General features: G+C 50.3%; 1 non-coding gene and 1 pseudogene across 1 annotated transcript; one reads left to right on the forward strand and one right to left on the reverse strand.

The window, feature by feature from the left end:
- The first annotated feature begins 5,844 nt into the window (after positions 1-5,844).
- On the forward strand, positions 5,845-6,008 carry LOC119936301. Its single transcript, XR_005453699.1, has one exon. It is a non-coding gene; the product is annotated as a U1 spliceosomal RNA (small nuclear RNA).
- Positions 6,009-7,391: 1,383 nt separating this feature from the next.
- Positions 7,392-7,537, reverse strand: LOC119936425 (annotated as a pseudogene).
- Between the last annotated feature and the right edge of the window lie 8,617 nt (positions 7,538-16,154).

The raw sequence follows: 16,154 nt of genomic DNA on the forward strand, positions 1-16,154 counted from the left end.
CATCTGTAAAATGGGGATTAAGACTGCGAGCCCCACGTGGGACAACCTGATTACCCTGTATCTACCCCAGCACTTAGAACAGTGCTTGGCACACAGAAAGCGCTTAACAAATACCACAATTATTATTATTATTATTATTATTATTATTATTATTATTATTATTATTAAATACAATTGATTCGGTCAGTCATTCAGTCCAGTCTGTGCAGAGGACTGGACTGAGAGCCTACTCTACCACTGTCTCCTCCTCCACCTCCTCCTCCCCAGCCCCCTCCCCGCCCCCTCAATCAATGGTATTTATTGAGCACTCACTGCGTGTACCGCACTGTACTAAGCACTTGGAGGAGGCCAATGCAACAGAGTTGGTAGACACATTCCCCTCTCTTTCATTCATTCATTCATGCAATCGTATTTATTGAACGCTGATTGTGTGCAGAGCACTGTACTAAGCACTGGGGAAAGTGCAATACAACAACAAGCAGACACATCCCCTACCCACAAGGAGGTGACAGTCTAGAGGGGGAGACAGACCTGGATATAAATGACAGATATATACATAGGTGCTATGAGGATGGGAGGGAGGATGAAGAAAGGGAGCAAGTCAGGGCCACACAGAAGGGAGAGGGAGAAGAAGAAATGGGGAGGGCTTAGTCTGGGAAGGCCTCCTGGAGGAGATGGACCTTCTCCCTCCTTCCCCCACTCCTCTCCGTCTTCCTCCCCCATCTCCCAAGGGCACCAGACAGGGTAGGAGTGAGCTCCTTGTGAGCAGGGAATGTGTCTGTTTATTGCTGTATTGTACTTTCCCAATACAGATGAGGTAACTAAGGCCCAGGGAAGTCAAGTGAGTTGCCCAAGGTCACCCAGCAGACAGGTGGCGGAGCCGGGATTAGAACCCAGGTAATAATAATAATAATAATAATGGTACACAGAAGCAGCGTGGCTCAGTGGAAAGAGCCCAGGCATGGGAGTCAGAAGTCATGGGTTCGAATCCTGCCTCTGTCCCTTGTCAGTTGTGTGACCTTGGGCAAGTCACTTAACTCCTCTGGGCCTCAGTTCCCTCATCTGGAAAATGGGAATAAAGACTGTGGGCCCCACTTGGGACAACCTGATCACCTTGTATCCTCCCCAGCGCTTAGGACAGTGCTTTGCACACAGTAAGCGCTTAACAAATGCCATCATCATCATCATCATTATCCATTAAGCGCTTACTATCTGCCAAGCACTGTTCCATCACTTGTCTGCTGAGTGACCTTGGGCAAGTCACTTAACTTCTCTGGGCCTCAGTTACCCCATCTGTAAAACAGGGCTTAAGACTGTGAGCCCCAGGTGGGACAACCTGATGACCTTGAATCTACCCTAGTGCTCAGAACTGTGCTTGGCACATAATAAGTGCTTAACAAATACCATCATTTGGTAATTATGTGCACACGGTGAGCACTCAATAAATATGATTGAATGAATAAGTGAGTGGGTGAGAGGGGTGGGATGCAGCTGTGATGAAGAAAGCGGCTGAGAAATCAGATCGAGGCACAGGGGAGGTCAAAAGGGGAAGGTCGAAGAGCAGGATGCTGCCAGGGAGGGAGGCCGGGTGGGTGTGGGGGAATGTCTATGGGTCTTTGGCAAAGCCTTCCAGACGAAGGTGCCCCCTCCGCCCCCCCCCCCCCGGCATGGCCTTGACCCGTAAAATGCCACCTTTGATGGGCAGACACCCTTCCCTTCCCCCTGCCCGGGTCACGGTGTCATTCCCCTGAGACTGGGGATGGCAGAGGATAAGGAGCCCTTCAGTCTTGGACAACAAGCCTTTTGAAAGGGGTCTCCCCTCTCCAACAGAGAGACACTCTCCCAGGGGCAGGGCCCCTCCCTGCCCTCTCCCCCCAACCAGGACCCCTGCTGAAGCCCAGCTGTGAAGCCCCCTATCATTCATTCATTGAATGAATGATTGATTATTATTGATGGATTCATTCATTCAATCATATTTATTGAGCGCTTACTATGTGCACAGCAATGTACTAAACGCTTGGGAAGTACAAGTTGGCAACATATAGAGACAGTCCCTACTCAACAGCGGGCTCACAGTCTAGAAGGGGGAGACAGACAACAAAACAAAACATATTAATAAAATAAAATAAATAGAATATGTACAAATAAAATAAATAAATAAATAAAGAGTAATAAATACATACAAACATATATACAGGTGTTGTGGGGAGGGGAAGGGAGATAAGGAGGGGGGGGGGAGAGGAAGGAGGGGGCTCAGTCTGGGAAGGCCTCCTGGAGGAGGAGGTGAGCTCTCAGTAGGGCTTTGAAGGGAGGACATAGCCCTTGCCCCTCATGGGGCTCACAGTCTTAATCCCCTTTTTACAGATGTGGGAACTGAGGCCCAGAGAAGTGAAGTGACTTGGCCAAGGTCACACAATAGACAAGTGGAGGAGCCTGGATTAGCACCTAGGTCCCTCTGACTCCCGGGCTTGTGCTGCGCTCTAATCAATCAATCAATCAATCATTTGTATTTATTGAGCACTTACTGTGTGCAGAGCACTGTACTAAGTGCTTGGGAAGTACAAGTTGGCAACATATAGAGACAGTCCCTACCCAACAGTGGGCTCACAGTCCAAAATGGGGAGACAGAGAACAAAACCAAACATACTAACACTAGCCCACGCTGCTTCTCTGCTTCTGCTTTTCATTGACCCGGGCAGCGTGGCTCAGTGGAAAGAGCCCGGGCTTGGGAGTCAGAGGTCATGGGTTCTAATCCCGGCTCCGCCACTTGTCAGCTGGGTGACTTTGGGCAAGTCACTTACCTTCTCTGGGCCTCAGTGACCTCATCTGTAAAATGGGGATGAAGACTGTGGGACCCACGTGGGACAACCTGATCACCTTGTATCCCCCCAATGCTTAGAACAGTGCTTTGCACATAGTAAATGCTTAACAAATGTCATTATTATTATTATTATTACCTGGGCGTTGGGGGGGGTTTCAAATGGTCACCCCAAACTCAGGTTTGAGCCACTGTCTGAGTGGCTCTGGTGGATGACCTCCCTTCAAGGCCCTGCTGAGAGCTCACCTCCTCCAGGAGGCCTTCCCAGACTGAGCCCCTTCCTTCCTCTCCCCCTCGTCCCCCTCTCCATCCCCCCATCTTACCTCCTTCCCTTCCCCACAGCACCTGTATATATGTATATATGGTTGTACATATTTATTACTCTATTTATTTATTTATTTATTTATTTATTTATTTGTTTTACTTGTACATTTCTATCCTATTTATTTTATTTTGTTGGTATGTTTGGTTCTGTTCTCTGTCTCCCCCTTTTAGACTGTGAGCCCACTGTTGGGTAGGGACTGTCTCTATGTGTTGCCAATTTGTACTTCCCAAGCGCTTAGTTCAGTGCTCTGCACATAGTAAGCGCTCAATAAATACAATTGATTGATTGATTGATTGATTGACCCCCATTGGATCATGGGGCAGCAGTGTGGTTCAGTGGTACAAGCCCAGGCTTTGGAGTCAGAGGTCAGGAGTTCAAATCCCGACTCCACCGCTTGTCAGCTGTGTGACCTTGGGCGAGTCACTTCACTTCTCTGGACCTCAGTTCCATCTGTAAAATGGGGATGAAGACTGTGAGCCCCGCGGGGGGCAACCTGATCACCTTGTAACCCCCCAGCGCTTAGAACAGTGCTTTGCACATAGTAAGCGCTTAATGAATGCCATCATTATTATTATTATTATTGGATGACTCATCTGGTGAAGCAAGAATCGAATTGCTTCATCCAACTCAGCCTTGGGGCAAAAATCCTTCCCTTCCAGGCACAGTCTTTTAGACTGTGAGCCCACTGTTGGGTAGGGACTGTCTCTATATGTTGCCAATTTGTACTTCCCAAGCGCTTAGTACAGTGCTCTGCACATAGTAAGCGCTCAATAAATACGATTGATGAGAAAAAGCGGGCACTGAGAAGCACTCCACAGCTACAGGGGTCAGGATTCCTCCCCAACAAGAAGGGCCTGCCAGAGGTCACCCGGGCCATTCCCCTGTATGAGCTCCCCTTTGCCGGGAGTTCCCCGCAACTGAAAGGACCTTCCAGAGGTCAACCTGGCCATCCTCCTGCATGCACTCCCCTTTCCCCCGGAATTCCTGCTACAGGAAGGGCCTTCTAGAGGTCTTCCGGGCCATCCCCCTGTATGAGCGCCCTTTTTCCAGGAGTGCCCGCAACAGGAAAGGACCTTCCAGAGGTCAACCTTGCCATCCTCCTGCATGCGCTCCCCTTTCTCCCAGGATTCCTGCTACAAGAAGGACCTTCCAGAAGTCATCTAAGACAACCCCCTGCATGTGCTCTCCTTCGCCCCAGGATTCCCGCAAAAAGAAGGGCCTTCCAGAGGTCATCCGCTCCCCTCCCCTCCCCTCCTCAAAAATCTCCAGTGGCTACCAATCAATCTGCGCATCAGGCAGAAACTCCTCACCCTGGGCTTCAAGGCTGTCCATCACCTCGCCCCCTCCTACCTCACCTCCCTTCTCTCCTTCTACTGCCCAGCCCGCAACCTCCGCTCCTCCACCGCTAATCTCCTCACTGTACCTCGTTCTCGCCTGTCCCGCCGTCGACCCCCGGCCCACGTCATCCCCCGGGCCTGGAATGCCCTCCCTCTGCCCCTCCGCCAAGCTAGCTCTCTTCCTCCCTTCAAGGCCCTGCTGAGAGCTCACCTCCTCCAGGAGGCCTTCCCAGACTGAGCCCCTTCCCTCCTCTCCCCCTCGTCCCCCTCTCCATCCCCCCATCTTACCTCCTTCCCTTCCCCACAGCACCTGTATATATGTATATATGGTTGTACATATTTATTACTCTATTTATTTATTTATTTATTTATTTTACTTGTACATTTCTATCCTATTTATTTTATTTGGTTGGTATGTTTGGTTCTGTTCTCTGTCTCCCCCTTTTAGACTGTGAGCCCACTGTTGGGTAGGGACTGTCTCTAAGTGTTGCCAATTTGTACTTCCCAAGCACTTAGTACAGTGCTCTGCACATAGTAAGCGCTCAATAAATACGATTGATTGATTGATTGATTGATTGATTGATCCGCGCCATCTTCCTGCATGCGCTCCCCTTCACCCCGGGATTCCTGCAACAGGAAGGGCCCACCAACATGCGCTGGAGGGTCACTGTCTCCAGCCCCCGCTGCAGCCTGCCCTGCGGACACAGCGCAAGGGTGATGGTGACAGCTGGACCACATCTTCCTCGGAGGCACCATCTGAGAGGAGAGCGAAGGGGTGACATCATCCCAACTCTGGCCGGGCAGTCCACCCTGGAATATGTCTGTTGACTGTTCTGTTGGACTCTCCCAAGTGCTTAGTACAGTGCTTTGCACATGGTAAGTGGTCAATAATAATAATAATGCCATTTATTAAGCGCTTACTATGTGCAGAGCACTGTTTTAAGCGCTGGGGAGGTTACAAGGCGATCAGGTTGTCCCACGGGGGGCTCACAGTTTGAATCCCCATTTTACAGATGAGGTAACTGAGGCACAGAGAAGTTGTGACGTGCCCAAACAATTGGTGGAGCCGGGATTTGAACCCATGACCTCTGACTCCAAAGCCCGTGCTCTTTTCCACTGAGCCACGCTGCAATGTATGAATGAATGGAGCCCTTGATTTTTTTTTTTAAATGGCATTTAAGCACTTACTGTGTGCCAGGCACTGTACTAAGCGCTGGGGTAGATATTGTCAATCAGATTGGACACAGTCCAGAGAAACAGCATGGCATAGTGGATTGAGCACGCGCCTGGGAGTCAGAAAGTCACGGGCTCTAATCCATCTAATTGTACTTGTGTGACCGTGGGCAAGTCACTTCACTTTTCTTATATTTATTTCTAGGGGAAACACCCTGATCATATAGGTGGTTATCCCAGAGAGAGGTTCAGTCATTGCACTTCGGCTGTCCTGACCCCCGGGATTTCCCCAAATGGGGGGATACACAACTACATATTTTGTAGTAGTGGGGGACTGCGTTCGCGCTCTCCCCTGGTATGCTTTTAGAGAAGCAGCATGGCTCAGTGGAAAGAGCCCAGGCTTGGGAATCAGAGATCGTGGGTTCTAATCCCGGCTCCGCCACTTGTCAGCTGTGTGACTTTGGGCAAGTCACTTCATTCATTCATTCAATTGTATTTATTGAGCACTTACTGTGTGCAGAGCACTGTACTAAGAGCTTGGAAAGTACAAGTTGGCAACATATAAAGATGGTCCCTAGGGCTCACAGTCTAGAAGGGGGAGGCAGACAACAAAACAAAACATATTAACACTTCTTCACTTCTCTAGGCCTCAGTTACCTCATCTGTAAAATGGGGATTAAGACTGTGAGCCCCACGTGAGACAACCTGATTACCTTGTATCTCCCCAGCGCTTAAAACAGTGCTTGGCACCTAGTAAGTGCTTAACAAATACTACCGTTATTATTATTATTCTCTGTTCCTCAGTTAACTCACCTGAAAAATGGGGATTGAGACTATGAGCCCTACCTGGGACAGGGACCGTGTTCAACACGATTTGCTTGTACCTGCCCCAGTGCTCAGTACAGTGCCTGGAGCATAGTAAGCACTAAACAAAGACCACAGTTATAATTATTATTACTATTAATAATGACGGTATTTATTAAGCGCTTACTATGTGCAAAGCACTGTTCTAAGCGCTGGGGAGGTTACAAGGTAATCAGGTTGTCCCACGTGGGGCTCACAGTCTTCATCCCCATTTTACAGATAAGGTAACTGAAGCCCAGAGAAGTGAAGTGACTTGCCCGAAGTCACACAACTGACAAGCGGCGGAACCGGGATTAGAACCCATGATCTCTGACTCCAAAGCCCGGGCTCTTTCCACTGAGCCACGCTGCTTCTTCGTGTTTCTCATCTTCTGGATGAGAACCCAGGTCCTTCTGATTCCCAGGCCTGGGCTCGATCGACTATGCCACTTGGGTGATGAGAGGAGCCGATGGTTGAGTCAGTCATCTTGGGGTCCGCTATGACCCCTGCATCCTTCTCTGCCCCTCCCGTCCTTTGCCATCTTTCTCTGTCTGACAGACGTGTTTCCTTTCGGGCCCTGGGTCTGAAGTCAAGAGAAGGTCTCACAGTAAGCGCTCAATAAATAAGACTGAATGAATGAATAATAATAATAATGGTATTTGTTAAGCGCCGTTCTAAGCACTGGGGTAGATACAGAGTAATCAGGTTGACCTATGTGGGGCTCACACTTTTCATCCCCATTTTACAGATGAGGTAACTGAGGCACAGAGAAGTTAAGTGACTTGCTCAAATTCACACAGCAGACAAGTGGCGGAGATGGGATTAGAACCCATGTCCTTTGACTCCCAAGCCCGGGCTCTTTCCACTGAGCCATGCTGCTTCTCTAAAAGCATACTAGGGGAGAGCGCGAACGCAGCCCCCCACTACTACAAAATATGCAGTTGTGTTTCCCCCATTTGGGGAAATCCCAGGGGTCAGGACAGCCGAAGTGCAATGACTGAACCTCTCTCTGGGCTCTTCATCATCATCAATCGTATGTATTGAGTGCTTACTGTGTGCAGAGCACTGTACTAAGCACTTGGGAAGTACAAGTTGGCAACATATAGAGACAGTCCCTACCCAACAGTGGGCTCACAGTCTAAAAGGGGGAGACAGAGAACAAAACCAAACATACTAACAAAATAAAATAAATAGAAAAGATACGTACAAGTAAAATAAATAAATAAATAAATAAATAGAGTAACAAATGTGTGCAAACATATATACATATAAACGGGTGCTGTGGGGAAGGGAAGGAGGTAAGATGGGGGGGATGGAGAGGGGGACGAGGGGGAGAGGAAGGAAGGGGCTCAGTCTGGGAAGGCCTCCTGGAGGAGGTGAGCTCTCAGTAGGGCCTTGAAGGGAGGAAGAGAGCTAGCTTGGCGGGTGGGCAGAGGGAGGGCATTCCAGGCCCTGGGGATGACGTGGGCTGATAATAATAATGATGGCATTTATTAAGCGCTTACTATGTGCAAAGCACTGTTCTAAGTGCTGGGGAGGTTACCAGGTGATCAGGTTGTCCCATGGAGGGCTCACAGTCTTAATCCCCATTTTACAGATGAGGTAACTGAGCCCCAGAGAAGTTAAGTGACTTGCCCAAAGTCACACAGCTGACAGTTGATGGAGCCGGGATTTGAACCCATGACCTCTGACTCCAAAGACCGTGCTCTTTCCACTTAGCCACGCATGAAAAGGACTCCCGGGCTGTCCCCTCTCCTGTCTCTCCTCATGGTTTTAGCTAGAATGCCAGCTCCCTGAGTCACTCTATCATATTCCCTCAAGTGCTCACTACAGTGCTCTGCACAGAGTAGACTGTAAGCTCTTTGAGGGCAGAGATCGGTTCTGCAAACTCTACTGGACTCCCTGAAGAGCTCAGTACAGTGCTCTGCACACCATCGACTGGCAGCTCTTGGAGGTCGGGGAGTGTGTGTCTACTAACTCTCTTGCAGCATGGCTCAGTGGAAAGAGTATGGGCTTTGGAATCAGGGGTCATGGGTTCAAATTCCGGCTCCGCCAACTGTCAGCTGTGTGACTCTGGGCAAGTCACTTGACTTCTCTATGCCTCAGTTACCTCATCTGTGAAATGGAGATGAAGACTGTGAGCCCCCCATGGGACAACCTGATCACCTTGTAACCTCCCCATCGCTTAGAACAGTGCTTTCTACTGAGAGCTCACCTCCTCCAGGAGGCCTTCCCAGACTGAGCCCCCTCCTTCCTCTCCCCCTCGTCCCCCTCTCCACCCCCACGCCTTACCACCTTCCCTTCCCCACAGCACCTGTATGCATGTATATATGTTTGTACATATTTATTACTCTATTTATTTATTTAACTTGTACATATCTATTCTATTTATTTTATTTTGTTAATATGTTTTGTTTTGTTCTCGGTCTCCCCCTTCTAGACTGTTAGCCCACTGTTGGGTAGGGATCGTCTCTATATGTTGCCAACTTGTACTTCCCAAGCGCTTAGTACAGTGCTCTGCACACAGTAAACGCTCAATAAATATGATTGATTGATTGATTGATTTGTACATAGTAAGTGCTTAATAAATGGCATCATCATCATCATCATCATCATCCTCCCCAAGCACGGAGGCACAGAGCAGGCTCATGGCTCCCTGAGGGCAGGAATCATGTCCGTTACCTTTTCTTTTTCTTCTTTTAATAGTATCTGTTAAGCGCTTACTATGTGTGGGGCACTGTACTAAGTGCTGGCGTAGATACGAGAGCAACAGTTTGGACGCAGTCCCTTCCCCACATGAGGCTCACAGGCTTCATCTCCCTTTTGTAGTCTTTTAGACTGTGAGCCCACTGTTGGGTAGGGACTGTCTCTATATGTTGCCAACTTGTACTTCCCAAGCGCTTAGTACAGTGCTCTGCACACAGTAAGCGCTCAATAAATACGATTGAGGATGATGAGGGAACTGAGGCCCAAAGAAGCAAAGTGATTTGCCCAAGGTCACCCAGCAGACAGGTGGCGGAGCCGGGATGAGACTCCCGGGTCCTGATGACTCCCAAATCCCACATTCCCATCAGCCTCCCCCATCCTCCAAGACCCCAGGGGCAGCGGGGGCTGGCGGACCCTGGAAGCTGACGCATTTCCGCTGCAGTCCGTACAAGGCCTCTCTCAAATGGTCAGTACTATCAATCAATCAATCAATCAATCACTTGTATTTATTGAGCGCTTACTGTGTGCAGAGCACTGTACTAAGCGCTTGGGAAGTACAAGCTGGCAACATATAGAGACAGTCCCTACCCAACAGTGGGCTCACAGTCTAAAAGGGGGAGACAGAGAACAAAACCAAACATACTAACAAAATAAAATAAATAGAATAGATATGTACAAGTAAAATAAATAAATAGAGTAATAAATATGTACAAACATATATACATATATACAGGTGCTGTGGGGAAGGGAAGGAGGTAAGATGAGGGGGATGGAGAGGGAGAGGAAGGAAGGGGCTCAGTCTGGGAAGGCCTCCTGGAGGAGGTGAGCTCTCAGTAGGGCCTTGAAGGGAGGAAGAGAGCTAGCTTGGCGGATGGGCAGAGGGAGGGTATTCATACTACTGACTGAGCACCTACTGTGTGCTGAGCACCGTGCTGAGCACTGGGGAGAGAAGGGACTGTGAAGCCTCAGGGACCCTGGAGTGAGGCCAGAGGGCTGCGGGGGTGGGGGGGGGGGGAGAGGGATGGGGCGAAGTGGGGCCTCTGAGCTGCTCCGATGACCTTCAGCAAAGCTTGCATCATGCATTCATTCAACTGTACTTACTGAGCGCATACTGCATGCTGAGCACTGTACTAAGCCTTTGGGAGAGGACAACATAACAATAAACAGACACATTTCCTGCCTCCATTCATTCATTCATTCAACCGTATTTATTGAGCGCTTACTGTGTGCAGAGCACTGTTCTAAGCACTTGGGAAGTACAAGTACTATCAACAAGCTGATAGTCCAGGGGGGAAGACAGCTTCGGCCTTCCCATCTAGAAAATGGGGCTAGGCAGTCACCAGAGGGCAGAGGTTCAAGAGGTCGGGGTGCGGTGGTGCTTAGCACAGCGCTGCTCCCCACAGACACTCAGCAAGTGGTTTTCCCGCTCCTCTGAGAGGAAGGCACATACCCAGGTGTTAGAAGCTGATCAAGTTGTTCACAGTCCCTGTCCTACATAAGGCTCACAGTCTTAATCCCCATTTTACAGATGAGGTAACTGAGGCACAGAGAAGTGAAGCCACTTGTCCAAATTCACACAGCTGACAAGTGGCAGGGCCGGGATTAGAACCCATGACCTCTGACTCCCAAGCCCGGGGTCTTTCTGCTAAGCCATGCTGCTTCTCTATAAGGTGATTCAAGGGGCTCACAGTCTTCATCCCCATTTTTCCAGATAAGGTCACTGAGGCCCGAAGAAGTGAAGTGACTCGCCCAAAGTCACACAGCTGATAAGTGGTGGAGCCGGGATTAGAACCCATGACTTCTGACTCCCAAGCCTGGGCTCCTTCCATTGAGCCACGCTGAGCCACATAGTAGTGCTTATTCTTTCATTCATTCAATCGTATTTATTGAGCGCTTACTGTGCGCAGAGCACTGGACTAAGCACTTGGGAAGTACAAGTCAGCAACATATAGAGATGGTCCCTAACCAGCAACGGGCTCACAGTCTAGAAGAAGCAGCGCGGCTCAATGGGAAGAGCCCGGGCTTGGGAGCCAGAGGCCATGGGTTCGTATCCCGCCTCCGCCACTTGTCAGCTGTGTGACCTTGGGCAAGTCACTTAACTTCTCTGAGCCTCAGTTCCCTCATCTGTAAAATGGAGATTAAGACTGTGAGCCCCACGTGGGACAACCTGATCACCTTGTCTCCCCCCCAGCGCTTAGAACAGTGCTTCGCACATAGTAAGCGCTTAACAAATGCCATTATTATTATTATTAGAAGGGGAAGACAGACAACAAGATAAAACATGCAGACAGGTGTCCAAATGATCAGAATAAATAGAATTATAGCTATAGCTATAATACTTTATAATTTGCTTAACAAATACTATTATTATTATTATTATTACGGTGTAGGATGCAGAATGTCAGTGTGGCAGCCATGTTCCCCCACCCCCACCATGGGGGTCTGGGGGCCAACTGGACCTCTGCTGATTCCGACAGGGAGGGGGCTGCCCACCTGCCAGCCCAAATCAGAGCGGGTTCTGGCGGGGCCGCTGCTTTCGGGAGGCTGGGGGCTGGGAGAGGCGAGGAGGGGTGAAGAGGGGTGAAGAGGGGCCGCCTTGCGTGAGCCGGGCTAGGCCTTGCCAGCCCCCGCAGGCCCCCTGAACCAACCCACTGACCAGCTGGCAGGGGGGTGGGTAGATGCCCAGACACGCTCAGCCTCTCCCCGGACCCCAGGTCCCCCCTCCGCCCCAAAACTCGAGCGGGCGCGAGATCCCAAGCCCCAAGCCCCCGATCCGCAGGCCCCACCAGGGATCTTCTAGGCTGGGAGCCCATTGTCAATCAATCAATCAATCAATCGTATTTATTGAGCCCTTACTTTGTGCAGAGCACTGTACTAAGCGCTTGGAAAGTACAAGTTGGCAACATATAGAGACAGTCCCTACCCAACAGTGGGCTCACAGCCTAGAAGAGGGAGACAGAGAACGAAACCAAACATACTAACAAAATAAAATAAATAGAATAGATATGTACAAGTAAAATAAATACATAAATAGAGTAATAAACATGTACAAATATATATACATATATACAGGTGCTGTGGGGAAGGGAAGGAGGTAAGATGGGGGATGAGACTGAACTCCTTGTCTTCCCTCCCAAACCTTGTCCTCTCCCTGACTTTCCCATCTCTGTTGACGGCACTACCATCCTTCCCGTCTCCCAAGCCCGCAACCTTGGTGTCATCCTCGACTCCGCTCTCTCGTTCACCCCTCACATCCAAGCCGTCACCAAAACCTGCCGGTCTCAGCTCCGCAACATTGCCAAGATCCGCCCTTTCCTCTCCATCCCAACCGCTACCCTGCTCATTCAAGCTCTCATCCTATCCCGTCTGGACTACTGCACCAGCCTTCTCTCTGATCTCCCATCCTCGTGTCTCTCTCCACTTCAATCCATACTTCATGCTGCTGCCCGGATTATCTTTGTCCAGAAACGCTCTGGGCATATTACTCCCCTCCTCAAAAATCTCCAGTGGCTACCAATCAATCTGCGCATCAGGCAGAAACTCCTCACCCTGGGCTTCAAGGCTGTCCATCACCTCGCCCCCTCCTACCTCACTCCCTTCTCTCCTTCTACTGCCCAGCCCGCAACCTCCGCTCCTCCACCGCTAATCTCCTCACCGTACCTCGTTCTCGCCTGTCCCGCCGTCGACCCCCGGCCCACGTCATCCCCCGGGCCTGGAATGCCCTCCCTCTGCCCCTCCGCCAAGCCAGCTCTCTTCCTCCCTTCAAGGCCCTGCTGAGAGCTCACCTCCTCCAGGAGGCCTTCCCAGACTGAGCCCCTTCCTTCCTCTCCCCCTCGTCCCCCTCTCCATCCCCCCATCTTACCTCCTTCCCTTCCCCACAGCACCTGTATATATGTATATATGGTTGTACATATTTATTACTCTATTTATTTATTTATTTATTTATTTATTTTACTTGTACATTTCTATCCTATTTATTTTATTTTGTTGGTATGTTTGGTTCTGTTCTCTGTCTCCCCCTTTTAGACTGTGAGCCCACTGTTGGGTAGGGACTGTCTCTATGTGTTGCCAATTTGTACTTCCCAAGCGCTTAGTACAGTGCTCTGCACATAGTAAGCGCTCAATAAATACAATTGATTGATTGATTGATTGATGGAGAGGGGGACGAGGGGGAGAGGAAGGAAGGGGCTCAGTCTGGGAAGGCCTCCTGGAGGAGGTGAGCTCTCAATAGGTCCTTGAAGGGAGGAAGAGAGCTAGCTTGGCAGATGGGCAGAGGGAGGGCATTCCAGGCCCGGGGGAGGACGTGGGCCGGGGATCGATGGTGGGACAGGCGAGAACGAGGTACGGTGAGGAGATTAGCAGCAGAGGAGAGGAGGGTGCGGGCTGGGCTGGAGAAGGAGAGAAGGGAGGTGAGGTAGGAGGGGGCGAGGTGATGGACCGTCTCTATCTGCTGCCGGCTTGTACTTCCCAAGCGCTCAGTACAGTGCTCTGCACACAGGAAGCGCTCAATAACTCTGCCGCTAACCTCCTCACTGGGTCTCGTTCTCGCCTGTCCCGCCGTCGACCCCCGGCCCACATCCTCCCCTGGCCTGGAATCATCATCAATCATATTTATTGAGCGCTTACTTGTGCAGAGCACTGTACTAAGCGCTTGGGAAGTACACATCTGCCTAGCTAGCTCTCTTCCTCCCTTCAAAGCCCTACTGAGAACTCACCTCCTCCAGGAGGCCTTCCCAGAATGAGCCCCCTTTTCCCTCTCCTCCTCCCCATCCCCCCCACCCTACCTCCTTCCCTTCCCCACAGCACTTGTATATATATTTGTACAGATTTATTACTCTACTTTACTTGTACATATTTACTATTCTATTTATTTTGTTAATGATGTGCATATAGCCTTAATTCTATTTGTTCTGATGTTTTTGACACCTGTCTACATGTTTTGTTTTGTTGTCTGTCTCCCGCTTCTAGCCCGGGAGCCCGTTGTTGGGTAGGGACCATCTCTATGTGTTGCTGAATTGTACTTCCCAAGTGCTTAGTAAAGTGCTCTGCACGTAGTAAACACTCAATAAACGTGACTGATTGAATGAATAAATACGATTGAATGAATGAATTAATGAATCTCTTAGCTGTCCTCCCCGGCGGGCCACCCTGGGAATCAAGACTTCTGGCTGATGCCCCCGCCCTTCTGGGCCTCAGTTTCCCCAACCACATCTCTGAAGAGAATGCCCCCCACCCCCGCTACCCCAAACTTCCCGGGCTCCCCATGTTGGGCAGGCAGATGGGCAGTGGGCAGCGGGCAGAGGACAGGCCATTGGCAGGCTGAGCACAAACAGCCTTTGTTTTAATAATAATAATAATGGCATTTATTAAGCGCTTACTATGTGCAAAGCACTGTTCTAAGTGCTGGGGAGATTACAAGGTAGTCAGGTTGTACCATGGGGGGCTCACGGTCTACATCCCCATTTTACAGGTGAGGGAACTGAGGCTCAGAGAGGTTAAGTGACTTGCCCAAAGTCACACAGCTAATTGGTGGAGCTGGGATTTGAACCCATGACCTCTGACTCTAAAGCCCGGGCTCTTTCCACTGAGCCACGCTGGGCATCTCAGTCCAGTGGGCTGAGTGGAGACGGTCTGACTCCCGGTCTACACCTCCGTCCACCCCTCCATCCTCCCCTCCGCCCACCCACCTCTGTCCACACCCAGTCCACCCCAACAGCCCAAGCGACCTTGACCCAGACCCTCAATCAATCAATCAATCGTATTTATTGAGCGCTTACCATGTGCAGAGCATTGTACTAAGCGCTTGGGAAGTACAATTTGGCAACATATAGAGACAGTCCCTGCCCAACAGCAGCTTACAGTCTAGAAGGGGGAGAAAGCACTGTTCCCTTACCCTCCCTATTGGTAAGGGCCCGTGACCGACAGCGTTGATGGCAACAAGAAGCAGCATGGCTCAGTGGAAAGAGACCGGGCTTGGGAGTCAGAGGTTGTGGGTTCTAATCCTGGCTCCACCACTTGTCAGCCGTGTGACTTTGGGCAAGTCATTTCACTTCTCTGTGCCTCAGTGGCCTCATCTGGAAAATGGGGATTAAGACTGAGAGCCCCACGTGGGACAACCTGATGACCTTGTATCACTCCCGGTGCTTAGAACAGTGCTTGGCACATAGTAAGCACTTAACAAATACCATCATCATGGCACTGCTGGAGGAGGGAATTCCTGGAAGGAGGGGGGAGCGGGAGGGAGGTGGTGGAGGGCACAGGGAATGTGTCTGTGCCAGGGAAGGTGGGCTGGGAATGTGTCTGTTTATTGTTGCATAGAGAAGCAGCGTGGCTCAGTAGGAAAGAGCCCGGGCTTTGGAGTCAGAGGTCATGGGTTCAAATCCCGGCTCCGCCAATTGTCAGCTGTGTGACTTTGGGCAAGTCACTTCAGTTCTCTGTGCCTCAGTTACCTCATCTGTAAAATGGGGATTGAGACTGTGAGCCCCATGAGGGACAACCTGATAATCTTGTAGCCTCCCCAGCGCTTAGAACAGTGCTTTGCACGTAGTAAGTGCTTAATAAATGCCATTATTATTATTATTATTGCTGTTGTTGTTGTACTGTCCTCTCCCAAGTGCTTAGTACAGCGCTCTGTACATAGTAAGTGCTCAGTAAATCCACTTGAATGAATCAACCCAAGTCCTTCTGCTTCCCAGGCCCGGGCTGTATCCACTAGGCTGGACGCAGATTCCCACAGAGCCCAGAAATGGGAGCGGGGCCGAACGTAGCCCCGGACCCAGACGGGGCTTCCGCTCAAGCCGCGTGGCCTTCTAGCCGGAGCCCGGCTCCGGGAGTCAAAAGACCTGGGTTCTAATCCCCACTCCGCCACCTGTCCATCATATTTATCGAGCACTTACTGTGTGCAGAGCACTGTACTAAGCACTTGGGAGAGGACAACAGAACAATAAAGAGA

The sequence above is a fragment of the Tachyglossus aculeatus genome, chromosome 1 (genome assembly GCF_015852505.1).
Source record: "Tachyglossus aculeatus isolate mTacAcu1 chromosome 1, mTacAcu1.pri, whole genome shotgun sequence".
NCBI lineage: Eukaryota > Metazoa > Chordata > Mammalia > Monotremata > Tachyglossidae > Tachyglossus > Tachyglossus aculeatus.